Source organism: Mirounga leonina, unplaced genomic scaffold (assembly GCF_011800145.1).
Source record: "Mirounga leonina isolate KUSES-001 unplaced genomic scaffold, KU_Mleo_1.0 Mir_173, whole genome shotgun sequence".
NCBI classification, from domain to species: domain Eukaryota; kingdom Metazoa; phylum Chordata; class Mammalia; order Carnivora; family Phocidae; genus Mirounga; species Mirounga leonina.
In genome coordinates, this window is record NW_023270447.1 from 14,579,037 (window position 1) to 14,599,119 (window position 20,083).

Genomic DNA, 20,083 nt, shown 5'->3' on the forward strand with positions numbered 1-20,083 from the left:
ACTTCTCATTCCAGAAGGAAACAAAACAAAACAAAACAAAAGACAGGATCATTTTGTCCTTCAATTACTGCAACCTAATCAATGGTCCTAGAGACAGAAGGATTTTTCTTCTTTTTCATCATTTCTCACTTTACTCTTTCTTACCCTAAAGTCACACTTGCCTTTTCTAGTTGAGCCCTCACCCTCTGCTCCTTCATGAGTGGGTGGAGCATCACATCTCTCACAGTATCTTGACTAATAACTCTAGAAGTACAACCAAAAGAAGACCAAGCAAAACAAAAGTTCATGCTATAACTCACTGAAATAAATGCAATATTCTAGGACCTAGAACATATTGACTGGCAGGTCTTGTATTGATGATTTTCTTTAGAGAGGGTGTTTGGGCAGGGTGTGGGATGTTGGGGTTGCAAGCTAAGTGAAAATATAGTTGAATTTTCTAAAATTACAATGTATGACTTGGGTGAACACAGATTTGTTCAACAGAAAGAGTTTTTTAATTTAAAGCTTAGAATAATAAACTTCGGTGCAATAAAAGAGGAATTACTGTGGTACCACTCCACAAAACTGATAGAGTGCCTACTACATGTCACATATTGTTCTAGATGCTAGAAACATGAATACTTTTTTTTTAATTTTTAAAAAGTTTGTGTAAAACTTAGAAAAATTATGGTCTAAAAGAAGACATACTCAAATATACACAAATGGATAATTTCCATCCAACCTGATAAATGCCATGATAGGAAAATGCACAAGGCATTGTGGATACACTGAACTGAGAGAAGGGTCAAGGAAGACTCATCCAGTAGGTCATGCATGAGCTGAATCTTGAAGAATGAATAGGAATTAGCCAGTAGGAAATGGAATGAAGAGTGAGAAAAGCATTTCCATGCAGAAATGTCATGAGCAAAGGCAAAGAGGCATGAAACAGCTTGGTGTGAACAGCCAGGAACTACCAGCAGTTTGCTGTTGCTGGAGCATAAAATGTGAAGAGAAGAGGAGGCCTGAGCAGTAGGTAGGAATGGTTTGAGTTTTATCTTGCTGCAGAAGAGCTAATTAAAGGAAGTGACATGAAGTTTTGCTTTTCACCAAGACCTCTTTGGAACTTGTGTAAAGAAAGGATATTCAATGTGACTGACTGGACTATATTATCATTCTCATCTCCTCATTCACTCCTTATAATAAAATTAGATGCTCATACCCTTTGCTATATGAGTTGCAAGGCTTCCTCCCAGAGTCTATAATATTCCCATTCCATTGATGTTGTGTTTGGGTTTGGCCAATGGAATATGGACAAGAATTGCAATGTTTCAGTTCCCAGCCAAGGCTCTATGAGGCACTGTAAGTTTTCTCTAGCCTTCTTCAGATTCCTTCCCCTGCCATGAGAAGAAGGGTACCAATTGGCCATTCTTCTTTAAGTCTGAGTTCCAGATTGATGAACCTGACTCAAATCCTGGAACCAATCCAAGCTCAGCTGAACTCAGCCAAACTGCAGCAGATCTACAAATTAATGAGCATGACATACATATTTGTTACTTAAATCATTGAGATTTACACAGCATTATCACAAGTGAAATCAGATTAATACAGGGAGGAAAAAACAAATACAGGAAGATCAGTCCAAAGGTTGTGTCTATAGACAGAGAGAAAGATGATCAAGACTTGAACACAGCAATGATAGTAGAGATGAGGACAAAGAAGGTAGAGGTGGAGATAAGAAATATTTTAGAATAAAAGTCTACGTTTGATAATTGATAGTGGGGCAGTGATGAGGACGAATAAGAATTTAAGGATGCCTTTTAAATTTCTAGAGTGGATAATTAGATAAATGATAGAGCCATTCATGCAAATGTGGAATAGAAAACAAATTTATTTATTCATTCTAGAAAATGTTTATTGGGAAGTAATTCCTTGCCAACTTTAGTCTAGATACTGAATATATATATGGTCAATAGATCAAAAAGTTTGCTGCCCTTCTGGACTTTACATTCTATTTGGAGAGATGAGTACATAGTTAAGTAAGTATGAATGCTTTTAAGTACTATGAAGCAAATAAACAAAGAATTATAATTTTTAAAGTAGTGAATAAGTAGAGAGGGCTCCTTCATACAGGACAGTCAGTGAAGGACCCTTTTAAAGAGGTACCTGGGCTGAGGCCCAATGGGTGAGAATGAGCTGCCTAAGGCAGATGCAATGTTCTCTCGGAAAAAAGGAATAGTGATGATTAAAAGTCCTCAAGGCAGGACAGAGCTTGGCATTCATTTCTGAAAAGAAACAGGGTTAAGGGAGTGGGGAAAAATATGTTTTGGTCGTGGAAACGTTCAATCTGAGGTGTCCATAAGATATCCAGGTGGAGATATTGAGTTAACAACAGGAGGTACGAGTCTGAAGTCCCTGAGGGGAGGCACAGGTCAGGCTAGGAGTACAAACTTTGGCTCACCACCTTGTAAGTGGCAGTTTTAAACATGACTGACTGAGATTGTCCAGGATAATTTAAAGAGTTAAAAGGGATGTTGTCCTAAAAATAAATCCTAAAGGTCACAAATATTTTTAGGTTTTTTTTAGAGGGAAGTACACCCAAAACAGACTGAGAAGAAACTCTAAGAACTAAGAGAGGGTGAAACAACAGAAGTCTTGAGTATATTTATCATAGTTTTTGTTGTTGACATTATTTTCCTGTGTAAAATTGCAAAATCTTACAACAAAACCAATTTATTTTTATGCTCATGCGTCTGCAGGCTGGCTGTACTTCGGTTTATCTAAGCAGTGCCAAGCTGCACCAGGCTGGACCCCAGACCTCTTGGTAGTTTCAGACCTACCCACATATCTTCATTCTGGGGCCCAGGTTGTAGGGTTAGCTGCTGCCTCTGGGATGTTTTTATAATGGCAGATCACAGGAACTCAAGGCTCTGAGTAAAGACACACATTGCCTCTTAAGACTGTGCCTTAGAGGGGTGCCTGGGTGGCTCAGTCGTTAAAGTGTCTGCCTTTGGCTCAGGTCGTGATCCTGGGGTCCTGGGATGGAGCGCCACATTGGGCTCCCTGCTCAGTGGGGAGCCTGCTTCTCTCTCTCTGTCAATAAATAAATAAAATCTTTAAATAAAAAAAAAAAGACTGTGCCTTAGAACTGATAGATTCTTACCCTCCAACATTTCATCAGCCAAAGCAAGTCAGGTGGTCCAGCCCATCATCAGTGTCGCAGGAAGTATATTTTACCCATTCTAGAGGGAGGTTCTGCAAAGTCACATGGTAGAGGGCTCAGATACATACTTCTAATTCAGAGAAGAAAGGAAAAATTAGGAGCAATGATCTAAACTACCACATCAAGGAAAGTTTCAAGGAGAGAAATATCAGCAGGGCCAGTTATTGCAAAGATACCTAATAATATAATAACATAAGACTGGGCAGAATCTATCTTATTGGCCTAAAAAGTTATTTCTGGTAATGCTAGTGGGACCTTTTCTTAGAGAGTAGTAGGAACAGAAGCTAAGGAATGAAGAGCAGCTTAAGAAATTGAGAGAATAGTAATAAACTACTCGCTTAAATTTGGATACTAAAAGAAGGAAAAGCAAAATTAAATAAGAATATTTTGTTGTTATGTATATATGCTTGTTTTTGGAATGGAAGAAATGGGAGCATACTTTTTCATCATCATTATCATCAAAAACCTTTATTGAGGGCTTCCTATATAGCATACTCATGTGCATTGTTTTATTTAATCCTACAATAAACCAGTATGGATATTATCTTACCCACTTCATAGATGAGGTAACTAGGACACAGAGATTAAGTATATTGCCTAAATCAGGAACCCGGTAAACAGCTATCAAGACTTGCTCCTCACAGTGTGTTCATAGACCAATGCCTTGGTGTCATTTGGCAGTTTGTGAGAAATTCAGAATTCAAACCTACTAAAGCAGAATTTGTGTTTGCAGCAAGATATCTTGGTAATTTTACACATTAAAATTTCAGAAACACTCTTTAATATAATATCTGGTGCTTTTTTAAATCTAAAACCTATTACCCCATTTTCTGGTAATAGCAACTATTTTTTTCTAGAAACTTCAGACTTTTCTTTAATTCTTCCTCTTCTTTTTAACATCTTCACATTTAAGAAATTACCAAGTACAGTATTTCCTCATTATCTGTGGATTCCATTTTTGTAAATTCACCTACTCACTAAAAGTTATTTGTAATGCCTAAATCAATGCTAGCTTCATTTTCATAGCCATTTGTGAACATGCACAGAGTTGGAAAAAGTTTGACTCGTTGACACACATGTTCCCAGATGAAGCGGAACAAAACGTACTCTGCCTTGTTTCAGTTTCAGTGATGTAAACGAGTGTCCTTTTTCTGGTCTATTTAATGCTATGTTGTTCACATTTTGTGTTTTTTGTTGGTGATTTTGATGTTTAAAATGGTTTCTGAGTATAGTGCTGAAGGGCTGCATGGTGTACCTAAGTGGAAGACAGTTGTAATGTGCCTTACAGAGAACATACTTGTTAGATAGGCTTCATTTAGGCATGAGTTCTAGTGCTCCTGGCCATGAGTTCAGTGCTCATGAGTCAACAGTACAGTACATCCAAATTCATCTATCTGTATGTGAGGCCAGGCAGCTCCAAAAGTACTAGAGTAACATGTATCATGCATGATGAAACTATGGAAAAGTGGCTAAAGTCTGTGGATTCATGATATGACAACCAATTTAAAAAAAAAAGTAGTGGGCAACATTATTGCGAGGCTAGAAGGAAAAGAAATTTATGGTCACATTACCAAGAGTCAGGGAATGTTAAACCCTTTTTTTCTTTTTTTTTAATGGGGATAGGGAGTGTCTTTAATTACTTCAATGTCAATTTTCTTATGATACCATTTTGTTTCTGCCATTTCTGGAAAACAAATATGAGGAAATGGGTTGATTGCAAGTCCAAGAATCTTTTCATCCAAACTAACTTTGCAGTCAAGAATCAGGCAGGAAGGACTGAAGCCAACAAGCACAAAATTAACAAAATAAAAGAGTTGAACCAGACTTTGATTTGTGAGTCTGAACACAAACTGATGGTCTTTAGGCTATACCAGACAGGATGCTTGGTAGTATGCCTACTACCAATTCAGGCTCCCTATATCCCTGAGTAAAAACACCCTGACCTGGGGACACAGGCAGGGTCACTCTGAACCAACAGGGCCAACACTCAGACCTAACCAGTCAATGATATGGGGAAGCAAGGGTAAGGTCATGAGGCTCTCTAGGGGCAGAGAGTCAGCCCTAAGATTACTGCATTATTTCCAGATGATTCTGATCCAAAACTAAGGTCCACATTCAGAGATTAGGAGACTGGTCAAGAAGTTGTGGTCAGGGATCCAGAGTCAAGCTATTTCCAGGAGTCTGGAGGGTGGGTTTAAACTGAGCAACTCTTGAAAACTCCATTTGTCTCTCTACCTCAGAGAAATTCTCCATCCTTCCAATGTTCATTAGGATGCAGATGGCTCCAGAATCCACACTCACCCTGGTTTGCTTTCTTAGTTGGGGAGTTTCCTGAGGACTCACTTAGCTACTGCTTGGGATTTCCCTATAGAAGGACAACGCCCAGAGAATCACTGCTTCCTTCCCAGTGCAGATTTTTCTAGGATCCATGTCTTTGTCTTGCCCATTGTTGGCTGGTGCCAGCCTGTTCATCACAGCTTTCAAAGCACCAGCATGACATTGAAAATTCATGGTGGTGACAAGTCTTCTGCAACTGAGACTGCTCAGTTGATGCATTGTTCCTGGAGTTCTGAACAGAGGGAAGGTTTCACAAACTTTTCCAACAAATGCAAACTCTGCATGCTGGACACATTCTTGGAGGCTTACATACATCATCCCACTTTACTATTATGACAACCCTAAGGGTTGGGCATTTTTATCCTCATTATACTCAAAAACGAAACTGAGGCCCAGCAGTAGGCACTTAATCAATACTTGATTGACTTTCTTATTCTCTTGGAGTGCTGTAGTGTTGTTATCAACAACAAAGCTAAGGCAAGAGGGTGAGGGAGGAGATCCTTTTGGTTTGCTAAGGAATAATGTCCTAAAAACATAAATGCAAAGGTTTGAGGGATTCAAGAAATCATCTAGCAGATCAGGTAAATATGGTATTATTTTGGCAATTGTGGCGATAACATGGAAGAGGTTTGCCTAAGTTTCAAAGCCAATTATTGAAAGATGTAAGACTCAGGTTTTCTTAATCTTAGCATAGGATCATTACCACGCCGAGGGAAGAATGGAGGTTATTCTATGTCCAGGCCCAACTGAGCAGCCCACCAGAGTTCAGACTCACCTTCCCTTCAGTCCCACAGGGGTTTAAAAACTCACCAACCCTCTTTGGGGAAGCGCTGGCCACGGAGCTTGCCAGCTTCCCAAGAGAGGCCACACGATGCACCCTCCTCCAATATGTGGATGACCTCCTCCTCGCCAGTGACACACAAGAAAACTGCACAAAAGGCACAAAGGCTCTCCTACAGCTCCTGTCAGACTCAGGATACCGAGTGTCATGGAAGGCACAAATCTGCCAACAACAGGTCTGATACCTCGGTTTCCTCCTCACCCAAGGGAGGAGAAAACTGGGGCCAGAGAGAAAGGAAGTTGTCATCTCGCTGCCACAGCCCCAGATAAAAAAGGGCCTACGAGAATTCCTGTGGGCTATAGGATTCTGCCACATCTGGACCCCTGGGTTCTCAGCAATAATAAGACCCCTCTATGATCTCTTAGGGGGACCAGATCAAGAACCCCTTGCCTGGACTGAGGAAACAGAAGCCTCCTTCACAGAGATAAAGACTGCCCTGGGGCGGGCTCCAGCCCTGGGCCTACCAGATGTAGAAAAAAACCCTTTAATCTCTTTGTAAAAATAGCGCTCAGGGTACTCACCCAGACTATTGCGCCCTGGTAACGGCCAGTTACATACCTGTCGAAGAAGCTGGACCCCGTGGCCGCGGGATGGCCACTGTGCCTCAGGGCGCTGGCAGCCACAGTCCTACTCATCAAGGAAACAGACAAACTCACCCTGGGGCAAGAACTTAAGGTCAGATAGTATGCACATACTCTGGGTGGGTCGAAGCCTTCCCGACCAGGACAGAGCAGAGCTGGGAAGTAGCTATAATCCTCTTGCGGGAGATCATGCCCGTTTGGCCTGCCATTAACAATCCATAGTGACAATGGACCCGAATTTGTAGCAGACATTGTACAGGTCTTAACCAAATCTCTCAACACCACCTGGAGACTCCACACAGCTTACCAGCCCCAAAGCTCAGGGAAAGTAGAGCAAATGAATCACACCCTCAAGGGAAATTTAGCAAAGTTTTGTCAGGAGACTAACCTCCCATGGCTGGATTTGCCACCCCTTGAGCTCTTCTGCGTGCTTGCTGCATGCCTGGGACATTAGGTTTCTCCCCATTCAAATTAATATATGAACGGCCTCCCCCATGCTTGGGGAGCCCTCCAGGAAACTTACATCAGGTTGGAGATAAAGAAATAAAGGAGCAGGCCCTGGGGACCACCCTAAATAAATTATAAAACTACACCATTGAGAGGGCCCCAGTCTCCTTAGGGTCTCAGGTACACTCCTTCCAAACAGGGGACTCAGTTTGGGTCAAAGATTGGAAAAAAGACCCCCTCAAACCACAGTGGACAGGGCCCCACACTGTTGTACTAACAAACCCCACTGCCCTCAAGGTCTCAGGTGTCACCCCATGGGTCCACCACTCCAGAATGAAAAAAGCCCATCATTTGGATGAGGAGTCACACCAGTGGAAAGCCCAGCAAACCCCACAGACCCACTCTGGCTTCACCTTCGAGGAGACCCCACTGACTTAATGGACACCTGCTCACTGTGGTCCCTAGCTCTCATAGGCATGATTTCCCTCATCTTAGGAGTCGGATTCTACATTGTTGCCCCTTCTGGCTGGACTTTTCCCTGGAGACTTGCCATTGTTGTTTGTTGGGTCACTTTGGGATGTATTGCTGCATTTTCCTGCTCGCAGTCTCCCTTGCCCTCGCCTTCTTCCCTGTTGCCTCTGGGAAGGCTCGATGCCCCTGCATGGGAGCGGACCAGTGGGGCACTGGGTTCAGTTCTTGCACCTGCATGCCTGTCCGATGTTACGCTGGGGCCACCCTCTGCATGCATTGTGGAGGGGATTGTTGGGCCAGACGGATGGCTAGTGCCGAGAGAAGCAGTGGAGGTGGAGGATGTGAGGACACTGTTGTTTGCTGGACCTGTCTGGCCTGCCATGGGATGTCAAGTGGGGGTGGAGTTCAAGATTGGGTGCAGAAGGGGGAGGACAGGGGGGTTGAACAGGACCTGACCCATCAGGAGCCTGACTCTTTTCGGCCTCTGCTGAGGCTCCCTCCCTATCGGGGACCTCTCAATCTAGACTCTCAGGTGAATGGTGTGTTGGGGGCAATCCATCACTTGCTCGGCACAGCTAGCCCTCAGTTGGTTTCAGATTGCTGGCCCTGCCTGCAAGCCGGACCCCCTTGGCTTGTGGCAAGCCCACTGAGTTTCCTCAACCTGACCAGGCCCACAGGTGACCCTCCCAAACCTGAAGAAATAGACCCAAAACCGGCCAATGTATTGTTGTCTTACCTGGTCCCTGACTGTGTCCATAATCCTGGGGAAACACATTCAGTAGGAAGGCTATCTGTCTCCAGACTCATAGCTGCCTTACGCTTGATGGGTGCATGTCTTCCACACCATGGTGTACTCCAGAACTTGGCACCTTTTTCATGTGTGGAAGGTATATTTACCAGTGCTTACCGGCTAACTGGATGGGGACATGTGCATTGGTGCTTCTTACTCCCCAGGTAGATATAATCCCCAATAATCAATCCCTTCCCATTCCCTTGTTGGCACATACACAGCCCAAGAGAGCCATCCAATTCATTCCACTGTTGGTTGGATTGGGCATAACAATGGCCATGAGCACTGAAATAAGAGGAATCGCCTCATCCTCCTACCATTACCAGAAACTGTCAGAGAATCTCGCAGAAGATATGGAACAGGTAGCCAAGTCTATAATGACCATACAAGATCAGATAGACTCCCTCGAAGTAGTGGTACTACAGAATTGGAGGGGCTTGAACCTGCTCACTGCTGAAAAGGTGGGACTTTGTCTCTTCCTAAATAAGGAATGTTGTTTCTAAATGAACCAATCAGGGTTAGTCAGAGACATGATCCAACAACTACAAGATCGGGTTGCACACAGGAGAGTCAAGAATTAGCAAATTCTTGGGGCAATTGGTATAATATCTGGAGCTGGCCTACATGGCTCCTTCCCCTAGCTGGTCCTCTCCTCATGCTCCTATTGGCATTCCTATTTGGTCCGAGCATTATTAATCTCATCACCCAATTCATCAGCTCTTGGATAGAATCAATTAAATTACAACTACTGGTAACCCAATGCAGACCTCTAGACTGGCAAGAACCCTAGTAATAATCACTGCCCATTCAAGTAAAAAAAAAGGCATCGCCCCTTAGAGAATGAAAATGATGCCCTCTAAACTGGGTGTTTAAAGGGGCATCAAAGGGGGGGAATGATAAGGAAAAATCTGTGTTCTAAGATGGCCAACCGAGGCAGCAAGGGAGTCCCAGTCCCTGCCCTGGAGCTCTTCCAGGTTCTTCTCCCTGCTCCGCTTCCTGCACATGCCAAAGTACCAAGTATGCGGAAGTAGAAGTGTATAAATTACCCCCTCTGTCTGGGCTTGGGGCTCAGACCTTTGGAGATCAATCTGCTCTGGACCTGCCGGCATTAAATAAACCTCCCATCCTCCAAGATCTCTGAGTGCCACGTGGTTCTTCCGTCAGGCGACCCAGTCCAGGTTCCATAACAAATAGAATGGTAAACTGGTCAAAAGGAGAATTTAAGGAATAAAATTATGAACTTTGTCAGGCAAAATATGCTGAGATAAATTTTCTAAATTAGAGATGAACCAATTTAGTTATTTACAGGGCAACAAAATTTTAACCCTTGGGGTCATTTATCTTCTCTGCTGGACAGAAATAATTTGCATGTCTACAGGTTAATACGTATCTTCACAAAAATTGTTCCTTAATCAATAGTGTATAATAAAACTATAAAAAGTCTAGTCCTTGGAGAATAAAATAATTCTTGATTGATCTTACTGGCAAATGCTTCATATGGCTTTGAAAGTAGGTGTAGTTATTCTTTGCCTTATTTCTGAGGGGGATCAGGATTGCCACCACAAAATAAGCCACTTTGGTATAAGTGTTATTTTGAGCTGAAGGCAACTGAAAAATAGCAGACAGTGGGAGAGCACTGTGCCCTCTCATTATTTTCCTGGAAGCAGGGCATAAATTTCTCACGTGAAAGGACCCTTCCTTGTACCAGGAAAAAAAAGAATGACTCTCATAAATGGAGATGGGGAGTTGATGCTGAAAGTGAGTCTGCATAATTAGACCTTACTAAAATAACCCTTATATTCCATCAGCTCCCCCATGTATTTCCTAGTCACTGTCCTACCATTTACCATCCCTAAAACCCCAACTCCTTTACCTTTTGTCTAGTTACTTCTCCACAATTTATTGCCCTTTGTTAAAATGGTATATGAACCCCAAATCCAACCACTCTGGGTTTTCACTTCTTTTCTGTGAAGCTCCCATGCACATAAAGATATTAACATCAATAACAACAATATGCCTTTTTCCTGTTAATCTGTCTTTTGTCAGTTCAGTTCTGAGGCCTCCAGGTACTGAACTTAAGGGGGTAGAGGATAAGTTTTCTTTCCTCTACAGTTCCAAGTTTGGGTGATTTTTCTTATATTCCTCTATAAAAATGTGGTTACAGTAAAATGAAGGGCAACTCAATACCTGGTGCACAACAGATGCTCAACACATGATAACTAAGTGTCTGATACTGGGCTTTCTCCATCATCCCCTAATCCTTTGTGTGATTACAAAGTTCCAAAAGGAAGGTATTGTGAAAACAGTAGCAATGGTAACAAGTCTGGATAATCCACAGTTCTCCATTTCTCAATGTTTGACAAGAAGCAACATGGAACATCAGCATAACTCCCCGAACAGTAAAAAGCTACTTTCACCAGGTGGGTTTGAGACAAGTTGCCCCTATTAGAATATAGTAGAGAAAACTAACCAAGCATTATTGATATTGTGATGCCTGTTAATGTTGTTCTGTTATTTGGTCATATTCCTGCATTTCCACTTACTCCCCAGGTACTGCAAAAGCAACTCTGTTGGAAAGCTCCCTAAGTACACACCACTATCTCCAACTGGTTTTAATATGTAACATGGCACAATTTAAATATTTCTCCTGCACAGATACTTTTTCCTCTTTATTACAAATAAATTACTCAACTCACAAAATTATCTGAACAGGAAGGCGCCAGTAAGAGTGCATTATTGTTTGCTGGTTGAAGAGATAAGCAGTTAAACATCTAGAGGTGAAGTAGAGGACAATTAACATCCCAGCCCACTCAATTATCATACAATGCCCACTTCTCAGGGAATTAGAGCTATTACAATCTGCTACTATGAATAAATGAGTATTTTAGCTCTCAGAGGGTAATGCAATAGTCTTGAAAATAATCTTTTTATGAGATTGTGGCTTTATCAGTTATAGTTTAGAGTCAGGATAAACACTGATTATGTATCGCATTATAATGACTGCTGGAGGGTGCTCGCATTTGGGTTTTCAATGTTATTAATTTTGCAGTTCTACTCCTCTTGTCTAATATGCTTTGTGGAATCAGTCTTGTCAAAGTGACTCCAGCTCACTTTTAATGCATCTTTCTTAGTGAATTTTAGCAGCAAAGAAAATTAAGTTGTAAAAACTGCCCAAAAGAAAATATTTTCTAAAGGACTTGTGGCACAAGGTTTTCCAGTGTAAATGGAGTCTAGGACAGCATGGTCTCTCTGACACTGAACCGTGCCGAAAACACTTAAGAACAGCTTAGGCACAGCTTCAAAGTGAAAGAAAAACAAAAGAGAATACGGAGTCTGTGTGTGTTCTCTTGGTCTCATGCAATGTAGAAAAGCATTTTGTTTGTTTGCAGTGTTTAACGAAAATCTTCTTCCTGGGACATTTTGACCCAGTTCTTTGAATCTTCATCAACCAAGTTGCTGATTTCCTCTGCAGCACCAAGGTTCTAAGGGTTTTTATTTTTTATTTTTTTTTCTTTATTTGACCAGCAGACAAAAGCAAAACTAAATACATGATAGTGTTAGAGAAGACTGACTATGAAAGAAAGCCTTCAAGGGCCCCGAATAGTGGACCATATGTGAAATCAAATGGGCCAGCCATTGCATCAGCTGTGAACATATTGCACCAACTGGGAATGAAAATAAAACATTCAACTACCAACTGTTATAATCTGTAAATAGTCAAACTAATTCCTGTGGGCTACAAAAATACATGCAAAGGGTGCTCATCAAGACCACATTCTCCTATTCACAGGTAATGTGACTTACTTGTTTCTTGAAAAACAAGTAGAGCTAGAAAGACTGATACAGAGAAACCCCTCAAACAAAAAAACAACAACTAAAAACCCAATCCATGTGTTTTAAAAGACTCCAGGGATTTAGGAAACTGTGTCCAAAGATTACAAATTGAGGATAATGAAACAGTAGTGAATTTCAATGCAACTTGTCAACATACAAGTATCCTAAGCCTAAAATTCCCTAGAGTCAGAAACTGGCAATGAACCCAAGGAAATGTATAGACTGTACCAAAACTCTGGAGTATTTAGTTTGCATCTGGCAAGTGTTCACCTACCTTCTAGTTGCCTTCAATTTAATAATGCATGCTAGGAACAGATGGATATAGTGTTCCTAGGTGGACTAGATTCTCTCTAGTATCAGTAGCAATGAAAAACTGGACTTTGAATATTTAACAGCAGAAAAAACGAAGTCCCAAGAAAAAAGTAGATGCTATCCATGCAATCTAGAGCATTGTTTTAACACATTTGTTTAGTCCTGAAGCATGTGTTTCATCCAACAAAATTTAAGAAGACTAATCGAGTGTTTTGAAAAGTACATATCATACATTTGTTTTTACTTAAAGCAAACACTATTTTTAGATCAATTAAACTAACATGCATGTGGTAGGGATTAGTACTAATTACACTTGCTCAGAAAGCAAGAAAATCCTTTGTACTAGTTAAATACAATCTACTTATTCAACTCCCTGCAGAAAAGACAAAGACTTGGATCTGCCACTTTGTTGCTGTATGACCTTGAGCAAGTCCTCAAATGGCTCAGAATCTCGTTTTCCTCATCTGTAAATAAGGATGATAACACGCACCCTGCATGTTCAGAGGGTTTCTGTGGGAAAGACAACAGATGCCATTTAAGCTGTGAAGCGCAATCCAACATGCAGTCATTATGCCTGGCATCACCCTGGCAATATGGACATAGCTCTCTTCCTTAAGGACTTTTTAGACTAGTAGAAAAAAGGACGCATAAATTTATTGCAACACACTGTGGTATATGAGTAACTATACTCATATACAAATGAAAGAGTATACGAAAAGATATAATGTTGAATAGGAGCAAGAGCCTGAGGTGATGGAGTATGAAAGGAAATCGCAGAGAGAGTGATACCTGAGTTGGATCTTAAAGAAACTAGAAAGAAAAAAGAAACTAGAAAGCATTGTATACATGTTATATACCGTGACCTACTAAAATTTTGTGATTCCTAAGGAAGAACAATATATGACTATATACAAATAATAATATAATATGATAAGGTAAATAATATAGTAATATGAATTATATAAATATAAATTTGTTTATAATATAAATTACAATAATATTAATGAAATACACATTCCAATTAAAATGCAGAAATTGTCAGAACAAGTGAAAATGCAAAACCCAATTGAATACTGTCTAAAGAAGATGCACTTAAAATATAAAGACACAAATAGGTGAAAGGGAAAAGGTATAAAAAAGATATACCATGCAAATACTAATCATAAAATAGCTAGAATGGCTATATTAGTATCAGATAAAATAGACCTAAACAGGAAGAATATTATCGGAGATGATAAATCATTTCAAAATGATAAAAAAGTGAATCTATCAGGAAGACATCCAATCATAAATCTAAATATATAAAACTATTATGGTAAGTGAAAGAAAACTTACATAAAAATACCATATTATTTCATTTACATGAAATTCTAAAAGAAGTTAAATTAATCTATGATGGGAAAAATTCAGAAGTGCCTCTGGTACAGGGACTGGGTTGAGTGTGTAGATGGGCTGGGAACAAACGCTAAGAAATCTTCTGGTGTGATGGTATTGTTCTTGAGAGAGATTTCATTCACACGTATATATTTGTCAAAACAGTGGCTTTACACTTTTTGAAATACACTACTTGTGTATTTTATTGTATGTAAATCTTACAACAAAAGAAAAAATGGCTAATACTTACTTCTAATTAATCCACATGCATGTTGAAATATTTAGGAGAATATGTACTGATGTCTAAAATTTACTGTAAAATGTGTCAGAAAATAAAGTGGATTTATAGATAGATATATGGATATTTAAATGAATAGGTATGTGATGAGCAGATAAAATAAATAATGGTAAAATCTAGGTGGTGGGTATATAGATACAGATATTCAGTGCAAAATTCTTTCACATTTTCTATATGCTTGAAATTTTTCATACTAAAATGCTGAAAACAAATAAGAAGGATGACTTATTAACATACTCAAATTCATATCTATAAATGAATATTTATCTCTGAAATAATGACCCTGGGGATCAATGCACTTAATCCCATTGTATGTCATTTGCTCAAAAAAAATTAAATATATTTGTAGCTCCTCATTTAGTATTGCCTTCAGGAAATAGTTTATAAACCACAGAAGAAAATCAGTGTTCTTATCTTTTAGTCACACCTAATATCCTAATCCCACATGCAAAGGATGATCCTCCTTTTTCTATAGACGTGGCTGTAGCTAAATTCTCAGTATTACCAAAAGCAAATTCAGTTTTGAAAGATACCGTTCTGCCACTGAGAACTTTTTTTAAAATCCTTGTTTTTAAGGGAGCCTCTAAAAGGAAGTCCCCAAAATGTTCTGAACAACGCAGCATCATTCAAAAGACTACATAACCCTGTAGTATAATTACTTTAATGAGCGTGATCCCAATTCCCTCCTTTCTCCCTCCCTCTCTCTCCTGTTTTCTCTCTCTTTCTATCTTTATTCAATAAATATTTGAGCATTAGTTCAGTACTGGAGAGAAAATTTTGGTATTACTCCAGGAATAGAAGAACTCAGTTGAGAGGAAGAATCAAGCATTTGGAAAAAAGATAAATTACAACTCAACAGTGTGGACAAAACATGATGCTTGCCTATGTAAATTTAGATGTTTGTTTCAAACCTATCACATTATTTTGTATTCATATCTAGTAAACACATGTCAACCTCTCACATATAATATATTTAGCTTTCTTTATATTTTGGTCCTAATTATTCATATGTCTCAAATATTCTACCAATCAGCTACCATCTTATGGATAGATAAGACTTGAATTAACACTCTCCTCATTCTTATTTTCCTTCTAAATTAATGGATGTTTCTTTTATCTTCCCCGTAACTGTCACTGAGATTGCCCCAGCTCCACACATTATGCAATTTTTTTATTTCTCTCCCTTATGTCTTACACTTACTTAATGATAAGTCTAAATAATAATTTTTTTCACCATATGACTTACAATTTCCATTATGAATATAATATCAATTAGTACCCATAAAGATAAAAGAAAATCACAATAAGAGAACTAAATTAAATGGAGTTAACTAATATGTCTGATGAATTTAAAGTAATGGTCATAAAGATACTCATTGGATTTGAAGAAAGAGTGGAGGACCTCAGTGAGACCCTCAACAAAGAGATGGAAAACATAAAAAAGAGTCAGTCAAAGATGAAGAACTTAATAATGAAATTAAAAATACATTAGAAGGAATAAATAGTAGACTAGAAGAATCAAGAAGAATGGATCAGCAACCTGGAGGACAAAGTAATGAAAAGCAAACAAACTGAAGGAGAAAGAAAATAAAGTAAAAATGAAAACAGACTTAAGAAACTCAGTGTCACCATCAATCGTAATAACATTACATTATAAGGACCCTAGAAGGAGAAGAGAGAGAAAAGGGGGCAGAAAATTTATTTGAAGAAATAATAGCTGAAAATTTCCTGAATCCAGGAAAAGAAATTGAAATCTAGATCCAAGAGGCATAGAGAGCCCCCAAACAAAATCAAATCAAGGAGGGACCAAGGCACATAGTAATTCGAATGGCAAAAAGTAGTGATAAAGAGAGAATATTTAAGGCAGCAAGAGAAAAAAAAAACAGTTACACACACACACACACACACACACGGGAAACCCCATAAGAATATCAGTTTATTTTTCAGCAGAAATTTTGCAGGCCAGAAGAGAGGGAGGGGCATGATATATTCAAAGTGCTAAAAGAAAAAAAACTGCAACCAGGAATACTCTATCCAGCAAAGCTATCATTCAGAATAGAAGGAGAAATAAAGAGTTTCACAGACAAACTGAAGTTAAAGGAATTCATGACCACTAAATCAGCTGTACAAGAAATGTGAAAGGGGACTCTTTGAGTGGAAAGGAAAGAACATAAACAGGAATTAAAAAAAAAAAAGGAAACACAAAAGCAGTAAAATTAAGTATATCTATAAAAATCAGTCAAAGGATTCACAAAATAAAAGGATATAAAGTAGGACACCATATACCTAAAATGTAGTGGGGTGAAGAATAAAAATTTAGTGCTTTTAGAATGGGTTCCTACTTAAGTGACCATCAACTTAATATAGACTGCTGTATGCAGAAGATATTATATATAAACCTAATGGTAAGCACAAATCAAAAACTGGTACTAGAATGTAAAAAATAAAGATAAAGGAATCCAAGTATATCACTGAAGAAAGCCAACAAACCATGAGAGAAGAAAGAAACAGAGAAGAACTACAGAAACAACCATAAAACAAATAACAAAATGACAGTAAATACATACCTAACAATAATTACTTTGTACGTAAATGGACTAACCGCTCCAAACAAAAGACATAGGGTAATGGAATGAATTAAAAAAAAACAGGACCCATCTATATGCTGTCTACAAGAGACTCATTTCAGACCTAAAGACACATGCAGATTGGAAATGAATGGAATGGAAAAGCATTTATCATGCAAATGGCAGTGAAAAGAAAGCCAGGGTAGTAATACTTGTTCAAAATAGTAATGCTTGGACAAAATAGACTGTAAAACAAAGACTGCACAACAAAGAAGGATACTATATAATCATTAAGGAGATAATCCAACAAGAAGATAAAAATATTATAAATATTTATGCACCCAACATGAGAGCACCCAAATACACAAAGCAGTTGATAACAAACATAAAGGAAGTAATCCATAATAATAAAATAGTAGGGGACTCAAACACCCCACTTACATCAGTGGATAGACCAAACAAAAAATCAACAAGGAAACAATGAATTTGAATGACACATTGGATAGATGGATCTAACAGATACACTCAGAAGATTTCATCCTAAAACAACAGAATATACATTCTTTTCAAGTACACATGGGACATTCTACAGAATAGATCACATGTGAGACCACAAAACAAGCCTCAACAAATTCAAAAGGACTATAGTCATACCATGCATCTTTTCAGACCACAATGCTATGCAACTAGATATCAAACACAAGAAAAAATCTGGAAAGAACACCAAATACACCAATGAATGGGTCAACCAAAAATCAAAGAGGAAATTTAAAAAAAATAATGGAGACAAATGAGAATGAAAACACAGCAGTCCAAAATCTTTGGGGTACAGCAAAAGCAGTTGTAAGAGGGAAATTTATAGCAATATAGACCTAAAAGAGCTAGAAAAAGAAGAACAAAGCCCCAAACGAGTAGAAGGAAGGAAATAATAAAGATTAGAGCAGGAATAAACAAAATAGAAACTAAAAAGCAATACAACAGAGCAAAGAAACCAGAAACTAGTTCTTTAAAAAGATCAACAAAATTAATAAACCTTTAGCCAAACTCATCAAAAATAAAGAGAGAAGACTCAAATAAACAAAATCAGGAAGAGAAGAAATAACCAACACCACAGAAATAAAAAGGATTATAAGAGAATATTATGAAAAATTATATGCCAATGAATTAGACAATCTTGAAGAAATGGATAAATTCCTAGAAACATATAACTTTCCAACACTGAATCAGGAAGAAATAGACAATTTGAACAGACTGATTACCAGTAATGAAATTGAATCAGTAATCAAAAAACTCCCAAAAAACAAAAGTCCAGGACCAGAGGACTTCACAGGGGAATTATACCAAACATTTAAAGAAGAATTAATACCTATTCTCAAACTATTCCAAAAAAATAGAAGAGGAAGGTAAGCTTCCAAATTCATTCTGTGAAGCCACCATTACTCTGATACCAAAACCAGATAAAAACACTACAATAAAAAGAGAATTACAGGCCACTATCTCTAATAAACATAGATGCAAAAATCTTCAACAAAATATTAACAAACCAAATTCAACAATACATTAAAAACATCATTCACCATAATCAAGTGGGATTTATTCCTGGGATGCAAGGGTGGTTCAATATTTGCAAATCAGTCAACATGATACATCACATCAACAAAAGAAAGGTTAAGAACCATAGGACCATTTTAATAGATGCAGAAAAAGCATTTGATGAAGTACAACATCCATTCATGGTAAAAACTCTCAACAAAGTGGGTTTGGAGGGAACCTACCTCAACATAATAAAAGCCATATATGAAAAACCCATAGCTAACATCAGACTAAATGAGGAAAAACTGAGAGTTCTCCCTCTAAGATCAGGAACAAGACAAGGATGTCCACTCTCACCATTTTTGTTCAACAAAGTACTGGAAGTCCTAGGCACAGCAATCAGATCAAAAAATAAATAAAAGGCATCCAAATTGGTAAGGAAAAAGTAAAACTTTCACTATTTTCACTATATATAAAGAAAACTCTAAAGAGTCTAACAAAAAGTACTAGAACTGATAAATGAATTCACTAAGTTTACAGGATACAAAATGTACAGAAATCCATTCCATTTCTATACACTAATAATGACATAGCAGAAAAAGAAATTAAGAAAACAGTCTTGTTTACAATTGCACCAAAATTAATAAAATGCCTAGGAATAAACCTAACCAAGGAGGTGAAAGCCCTGTACTCTGAGAACTACAAACATTGATGAAAGAAATTGAAAACAAAACAAAAAAAAATGGTAAGACATTCCAATGCTCTTGGATTGTTAGAGCTAATATTGTTGAAATGTCCATACTCCCAAAGCAATCTACAGATTCAGTGCAATCCCTATTAAAATACCAATAGCATAGCATACTTCACAGAACTAGAAGAAACAATTCTAAAATTTGTATCAAACCACAGAAGACCCCAAATAGCAAAGCAATCTTGAAAAAGAAGAACAAAACTATAAGTATCACAGTCCCAGATTCCAAAATATACTACAAAGCTGTAGTAATCAAAACAGTATGGTATAGGCACAAAAATGACATACAGATTAATAGAACAGACTAGAGAACCCAAAAAGAAACCCATGAATATATCATCAATTAATCTTCAACAAAGGAGGCAAGAATATGCAATGAGAAAAAGACAAGCTCTTCAACAAATGGTGCTGGGAAAACTGGACAGCTCTGCAAATGAATGAAATTGGACCACTTTCTTACAGTGTACATGAAATGCACTCAAAATTGATTAAAGATGAAAATGTGTAACCTGAAACCATAAAAGTTTTAGAAGAGAGTATAGGCAGTAATTTCTCTGATATCAGTGTAGCAACATTTTTCTAGACGTGTCTCCCGAGACAAGGGAAACAAAAGCAATGATAAACTATTGGTACTACATCAAAATAACAATTTTCTGAACAGCAAAGGAAACAATCAACAAAACAAAAAGGCAACCTACTGAATGGGAGAGGATATTTACAAATGACATATTGATAAGAGGTTGGTATC